The sequence below is a fragment of the Trachemys scripta genome, chromosome 2 (assembly GCF_013100865.1).
Source record: "Trachemys scripta elegans isolate TJP31775 chromosome 2, CAS_Tse_1.0, whole genome shotgun sequence".
NCBI classification, from domain to species: Eukaryota; Metazoa; Chordata; order Testudines; family Emydidae; genus Trachemys; species Trachemys scripta.
The window spans coordinates 48,773,052-48,781,653 of NC_048299.1; positions in this window are offsets into that span (position 1 = coordinate 48,773,052).

Genomic DNA, 8,602 nt, shown 5'->3' on the forward strand with positions numbered 1-8,602 from the left:
ATTTCAAGAGCGGGGTGTATATGAGTGACATATCCCTCTGGCTGGTGGATAGGGTGCTGATTGAATAATAGCCCAATCACATCTTTACAAAAGAAATTTTAGTGTATTTCATAACAATAAGTAATAATAACAATAACCTAGGCTTCAGTGTTTCCTCTTGAAAATTAGACCCAAGTGCTGCGGTGACATGTGCCTGAGACTGCAAACAGCCTGAAACAATAGACCCATTGCTCTGGGGCCTGTTGTGGGAAGGAAGTCTGTGGTAAGGTCTCATCTGAGATGAAAGGAAGGATCATGGCAGACATTCAGATCTGGAGTGTATGCATGGATTTGGGGGTATGATAATCCAAACATTGTAGACCCCAACTTTGAATATCTTCTGAATCTGAATATCCATCTTTTCACATATTCTTACTGATAGCATGTTCTATGAGAATTTTTCTCTCTGTAAGATTATATAGTATCATTCCACAGACTCTCCTCACAGAAATGATTAAGCCCTAGTAATTAATGATTGTTTTGTAACCTCAGGTAAGCACCAATAAGCAAGTCCTATTATTATTTATTACTCACATCTTCTAAGATATCAGCATTGATTTTGTAAACTTATTTTCAAAGAATGTGGTCCAAACACAGTCTCTCTTAGTGATTGAAAAGAACAATAATGAAATCATAAAGAGCTAACCTCTTCCTAAAAAAATAACATACTGGGTAACAATGTATGATAATGTTTGTAACCAAAATAAATTAAGCCTTGGGAAAAAAAAACTTAATTTGCACAATTAGACAGAACAATAGAACACTGCGTAATTAGGTGCAGTACAATGCAAGTGTAACCATCCTTAATATTAGTAGTGCACAAGCCTTTCAGCCTTCATTAAAGAGTTCCTTTGGAACATGTGAATAATAGGATTAATATAGCTAGAGGCACTGCTGGGTCAGCTGGCAATAGATCAATCCAAAACTCAGAGCATATTAAAAGGATTATAGATTAGCAATTAGATGGCTTTTTCATGAGCAAGGAATAGTTCCCCAAGCTTTGCCAAAGGTTAACAGAGATAGGATGTCGATTTTTCCAGTTTATAATCCAGTAAGGGCCTTAAGGTGAGGAAAGTTATGGGATTTTCAGTATGATAAGAGTGACACGAACAAAACAAAACAAGCCCTTTACTATCAGTGACTAGGTTTCACAGGTGAACTATTCTTGCAGTAGGTGAAGGACACAAATCCGTTATGTTAATAATGTTGCCTTTAAGGAAGAAGATTGTAAAAATTCTCAGAGCAGTCATGGGCAGTTATTCAAACCTTGTATGTGGCATTTATCTTTTGAGTGTTTGTTTCATTTCAGGGCATACATAAATGAGTTCTCTAGAATGGAGTCTGGAAATCAATGATGAGCATTACCACTATGTATTATTGGAATTTTAGTTTGACACTTACTTTCAGTTTATCGGTAATCTATGGATGTCTAGGAATCTCTCTTTTATTGCTTCCTGATGAAATATTATAGGATGACATTGTTGTCTATTCAATTACATTCCTAACTAACGAAAATGTGGCATGTGGAGTCAATACCCCATTGACTCAAATAAGAGCTAAATGCTCAACATTTCTGAAAATCAGGTCACTTATTTGGATATACGCTGTTTTTTCCCTTTGCTTAGTATGAGCCCATTTCTCTCCAACACATAGAGACAATCACAAAGTAAAACCAATAAATGAAAAAATGAGGGATTGCATGGTCATCTGGTTTGGTCACATAAAGCACAGTCCTGACAACTGTTTGGGTTAGAAAGTCCAAGAGCTGAAGACTGAAGGAAAAAGACAGAGAGATGGATCAAAAAATATAGGGTAGGATGTCATAAAGGAAGGCATGTTAGCATGTGGTGTCGTAGAGGATATGGCACTGAACAGAACACTTTGGAGGGAGAGGACTGGTGAGCAGACCACATTTGATAGGATTAATGCAAGGAAGAAGAAGATCATTTATTTAGATGCCCAGATATGGATTTGGTGATTTAAGTTTAAACATCTATGTTTGAATTTCTTGGACTTTATGTAGAAATGAGAATATATCAGCAAAGTGGGGAACAAAGACAACATTGAGATTCAAATAGAAAACATGTCATAATTGGTGTGGTGTGAATAATAATAATGATACCTAGCTCTTAGAATTCACAGTGAATAACTTACTCAACAAATTTAGACATTTTTTCTGCTCACAGAATGTCATTAAGCAGACTGGAATTTCCTCAATATTCAGAATTATCAATAGATTTTTTATGCAAATTTTGTGCCAGGAAGAATTGGTTGTGAATATTTTGCTATGAGTTTTCTTTACTCGATATTAGAACAGGGTTCATTAGATGCAATTAGAGCTGGACACACAATTTACAATAAGCAATTTATATGACTAAATTAGGTCTTTTTCTGATCACGAATAGACCTCAATTTTAAGGTTTTCACTATTCACAAATGTTTTGTGCAAATAAATTTCAATTAATAGCTTGTGAAATTTATTCCTTTGAGTGACTGGAATTCATTATTAGTCACCCAAATCATGCAGTATTTTTTTTGCTTTCTCACTGGATAAACATACCTCTTATTATGAGAAAGGCTGGAAAAAGCCACTAGCAGGGATGAATATTTCAGGGAGCAGTACCAAGTTTGGGGAATTTTAGAATATTTTAAATCTTTTCCTTCGGAGGCCTTGGCCAAACCACCATTCTTATACACATGAGGCCACTGTAAAATCGATTGGCTGGCTGAAGGGTTTAATTTTTATTTTTCCTCATCACATTCATACAATGTTATAGGGCTGTGTTGGGTTGTAGATGCATTAGGTGCAGTTAAATGCTTTCTGGCTCATTTAATTGCAGTTATGGCAGGGATTAGTTTTTTTAGGGAGGACACCTGTCTCCCTACAGGGCCTGACTGAATTCTATGATGCTAGCAGTACTGTTATAGCCATGTTGGTCCCAGGATATTACAGAAACAAGATGGGTGAGGTAATATTTTTGATTGGATCAACTTCTGTTGCTGAAAGAGACAAAACTTTTGAGCTTACATAAACTCAAAAACTTGTCTCTTTCACCAATAGAAATTGATCCAATAAAAGATAAAGACCTCACCCATCTTGCCTCTCTGAATTCTATGATGCAGGTTCAGCCCCTCAATCTGTCCCTCCTCTACTTACTCTTGAAGGTCAATATTTTATGGTAAAATATGTCAAATTTACTCTGAGGCTATAAAAGGCATGAGGGTAGGGAGAGTATATTCAGTGATGATTTGATAAATAAATAAATAAAATTAAATGTCCTAATATACAGTATAAGTTTCTAACACCAGAGAAATATAATAATATTTTCATCTCAACTACCTCTCCCTTTCTTAGAATCATACCTTTAAAACTCTTAAGAAAAAGCAGACTTCTTTAATTTTTTTATACATTCATTTTCTACTCTGGATTTATGACTGCTATCTATATAATTACTAGTTTGACTTTAGCACAAGTATATAGGAAATTCAATAAAGTAGGGATATTTTTTTAGTTGAATTGTGACAGCTACTTTGATTTTGACAGACAAGGACTGAAGTGTTTACAATGCAATATGACAGCAACATCCATGACATTAATTGCATCTTTTGTTGGAAAATGCCATGCATTACATTTCAAATAGGATTCAAACATCGAGATGGCTATTCATTTAATTTTACTTTGCAGTAGAACTCTGGAGCATTAGCATTAATTTTGTCTATCTAAGACTAGTAATTGACTGCACTAGCCACATACACTGAAATGGTTAGCAGCCATCAGTGATTACATAGATGGTCTAATCAACTCAGTGTCTGTTATCAAACATACCATTTTATAGCCACTTCCACTTGGCAATCATGGGGGTTATACATCTAGTGCAATTTCTTTTTCTACAAAATGAAATACACGGTAAGAAGCAAAGAAATGTGCCTGTATGACCTTTTTCTTTAAGGGCTGTTTACAACATAGAATGAGGTGGTAATAATTAGCATAAATGGAGCATCTATATCTTTTTCAAAAATTTGAAGTTACAAATCACTTGAGCACTAAGTGTGAATTTTCAAATGCACCTAAGTGAGTTAGGAACACAAGTGCCATTGATTTTCAATGGCCAGAAGATAGAAATTTCAAGTTTTTAGGGAAAAAAATCCCAAATCTGAACAAGAAAGTAAAAAATGCAATATTTTTCACTAGACGGGATTTCCAGAAAAAAATAAGTTTGGAGAGAACTAGAATGGAATTTTTGGCTTGTGGGCTACCTGCTTGGTAGGTTCTTGTCAGTTTCAAGACCCTTCCAGGAAAGCTGCTGAAGGCTGGGTGCCCGGGCTCTTTCCTTCCCCAGCTTCCCACCGGGAGCAGCTTCAAGTCACAGTTCATCCCTAAGTCATTATAATATCACAATTCAAGAGTCAAGGACAATTTCGGGTTTGCATTTGCATTATAGATTGGCTATAGTCATCGATATGTTCAATTTTGTATGTGTGTGTGTAATAAAAAATGTATGTGCCACATATGTACACTTAGATTACTCCAGCAATACAGATGCCCAGAGGTTGTCCCAGATTTATACAGACCGCATGAAAATAACATAAGCACTGCTAAAGAAGCAGTGAAAAGACCTGTTCTGATTATAAGCACAAGTGATCACAGACCGCAGTTCCCTGAGTAGCCCACCAAGAAACCCCATGCAATTATTATGTTTATTACATTCCTAACACATTGATAGTGCTTCCATTTCAACCTGTTTCCCTGGGGATTTAGTACTATTGAGCCTTGTACCTCAAAACACTAGGACTTCTTGTTGAATTATGATAAAATTTCTATAGCTGTTAAAAGAATCAGCACTGTAAATTTCCAGGTCTGTAGCATCTATAGGGAGAGGACATTGCAATTCATGGCTTAGTAATATGTCCCTATGAGCCTGGTCAATTCAATGTCTATTCACTACAAGACTAGAAGTCCCTATTTGTAATTATTTTGAATAATGAAGTTATACAGCAGCTTTTCAGGGATCAGCTAATGCATCACTTCACCAGTGATTTTCCAACCTCATTATATTTATTTATTTATTGCAATGATTTATAGGGTACTTGTTACATTGATATCCAGATGTACCTTTGCATGGTTTCAGTTGGAAGCAATTAACTGTATCCAAATAAAACAAGAAAATGCATTGTGACATCAGACATACACTACCCTGGTAGAGTTCCTTCTCTGGTTGGCCACTTCCCAGGGTCTTGTGTTTGGGGCTCACCTGATTGGGCCCCATGTGCTCCCTAAGACTCTTGAGCCTGAACAGAGTCCAGGCACCATCCTTACCTAGGGACCCTAAGCACACTCTCAGAGTCCAGATTCTCTGTCTTGCACCCCCCTTCGAGAGCTGAGACCCTCTAATCCAATTGCCTAGCCTCTGGGACAAGTGCTGACTCCTTAGCTTCCCTCATAGTTTAAACATACCATCTCAGAATTTTAGTGTGCTGGTGCTCGGGTTTACAGTGTAACTCTTCGGCGGCACACAATAATGAAGGCAAACAGATCTACAAATAGACTTTGCGTACAATTCCAAACACAATTACTGTTTAGTTAACATGAGAGATACACAGGTCTTGACAAAATAATAAACACACCTATATACATTTTCCTGCCTTAGTTTCCTTGAGTTAAAGCCTACAGTGGTTGAACTCAAGCTGCTAATCCAAATTAAAAGTCTTCACTGCTGTTTTAACTTGAGCTAACTAATTTGGGTTAGCTCACCCAAATTAAGAACACGCCTTTTTCTTTTTTCAGTATAGAGATACTCATAGAGGCATCCCATGATTAAGGCTATGATTTAGTCATGGATATTTTTAGTAAAAGTCATGGACAAGTAAAGGGGAATAAACAAAAATTCATGGCCCTGTGACATGTCGATGACTTATACTATAAATACCCCTAAATAAATCTTGGTGGTGGAGGCCTGGGGGATCTCTGCTGGGGGAGGGAGCGCTGCTGAGAGGGGGGCAGGACCAGCAGCACCAGCTGCCGAGGGCCACCGAGCAGCGGCTGCTCCAGCCGCCCTGGAACCACTGCTGGGGGGAGAGGGGTGCGGGGTGCTGCCTGGAGGGGCAGGGGGCCACTGCTCAGGGGGAGGCGCCAGAGGGTTGCTGCTCAGTGGGACAGAGCCAGCAGAACCAGCTGCTGGGGGCCTCCTGGGATCACTGCCGGGGGTTGCTGAGCAGCAACTGCTCCGGCCTCCCCTGGGATCACTGCTCAGGCGGTTCCCGGGGCTAGCTGCCTAGGGCTGCCCAAGTAGCAGCTGCTGCGGCTGGCCCCAGGGCCACTCTAGCAGCTGCCGGTGCGGCTGGCTGCAGGGCTGCCTGACCAGTTGCCTGCAGAACAGCTACAGCAGTGGCTGTTGTGCCTTTCCCTAGGGCCACCTGAGAAGCTGGCCCCAGAGCCAACTGCTTGGGTGGCCCCGAGGTCAACCACACTGCCTGCTGCAGAAGTCACAGAGATAAAGAAAAGTCACGGAATCCATGACTTCTGCAAACTCTGTGGCAGATACGGAGCCCTATCCATGATTCAACAATGTCATAACAACAATGTCACTACACCGAGTAGTATTTGTAAGCTGAACATAGACAGATTCCCCAAATCAATATGGGTATTCAGGTGTCCTTTTCCATGGTTTCACTTGGAAACATTCGCCAAATATGAGAGAAGTATAGTGATAGAGTACATACCCTAAGCAAAACAACTTATAAGAGGAAAGATGGAGAAAAAACAATAACAAACAAGCCTGTAGGCTAAACACTAGGAATTCTAAAGACCTCAGTTAGTAGAAATTGTGAACATAGAAATATATGTCTTGCATATAATTCTAAACATTGCTTGAAATGTTTTCCAGCATACCTGATGGGAAAGAGTCCTGGTGGCAGGGGTCCATTACCAAGAGTTCCCTGCTCCCAAGAGCTTCACCCTGATGATAAATAACTTGAGCATTTCTAACAAATGTTTGTTGTGTCAGGTCATAAAGGAAGTTGTAATCTTTTCAATAATTTAGGCATAGACCATAGAGCTTTGTACATGCATTTGTACAGCTTTGTATGCCAAATCTGTCCTTTGAATTTGGCCTAGGGTTATCCTGACAGCCAGTTCAGGAGTCCAGATATAATATTCTCTTACCAGTGTCCACTAAGAAGGTGGGTGACTGCCTCCAACATTAGCTGAAGCCTCCAAGTAGCCATCAAGGTGAGCCCCAGGTACAGTATGTTGCACTAGCTTAGCCCAGAAATACAGAGATGTGCAGGACCATGGAGTGATCCATATCAGCAAGGAAGGGGAATAAAATCAAACTGCCTCCAATAATGCTCCAGTTGCCTTCCCTCCTGCTTCATATGTTGTAGATCATCAGTAAACTTGGGACAATAACAGAGGGATAGTACAGGGGATAGGTTAAGGCAGAGGGTGAACATGGACAATCAACTGTAGTAATGGCCTACAAGAACATCTATGCTCTGCTCTGGAGGCAGGATAGCTTTATATTTAGATTATTTTGTAATTTGATGGGATCCATCATTTTACTAAGATTGATAATCATAGAAATAATAGAAATCTGGGCTGGAAGGGACCATTAGAGGTCATCTAGTCCATCCCTTGGGTGCAGACAGAACCTATTACACTGTGACCATCCCTGACAGGTGTTTGTCTAACCTGTTCTTAATAACCTCCTAGGCTAGGGATGCCACCACCTTTCTCACTAACCTACTCCAGTACTGAACTATCCTTACAGTTAGAACTTTTTTCCTAATATATAACCTAAAATCTCTTTTGCTGAAGGTTAAGCCAATTACTTCTAGTCCTAACTACAGTGGACACAGAGAACAAATTGATCACCATACTCTTTATTACAGCCCTTAACATATTTGAATTATGTTATCAGGTTCCTCCCTCAGTCTTCTTTTCTCAAGACTAAATATGCCCTTTTTTTAAACCTTTCCTTATAGGTCATGTTTTCTAAGCCTTTTATAATTTTTGTTGCTCTCCTCTGGACTCTCTTCAATTTGTCCATATCTTTCTTAAAGTGTGGCTCCCAGAACTAGACACAGTACTCCAATTGAGGCCTAACCAGTGCCGAGTAGAGTGGGACAATTACCTTCTGTATCTTACATACAACACTCCTTTTAACACACTCCAGAATGATATTAGCCTTTTTTTGCAACTGCATCACAATTTTGGCTCATATTCAATTTGTGCTCCACTATAAACCTCAGATCCTTTTCAGAAGTACTAATGCCATGCATTTGATTTTTCCTTCCTCGGTGTAGTACTTTGCACTTGTCTTCATAAAATTTAATCTTGTTGATTTCAGACCAATTCTCCAATTTATCAAGGTCCTTTTGAATTCTAATCCAGTCTTCCCTCCAGCTTGGTGTCATCCTCAGATTTTATAAGCATCTTCTGCTCTCCATTGTCCAAGTTATTAATGAAAATACTGAATAATACCAGACCCAGGAGGACCCTGCGAGATATGTCCTCCCAGTTTGAGACCAAACCATTGATAACTACTCTTTAAGTATGCTTTTT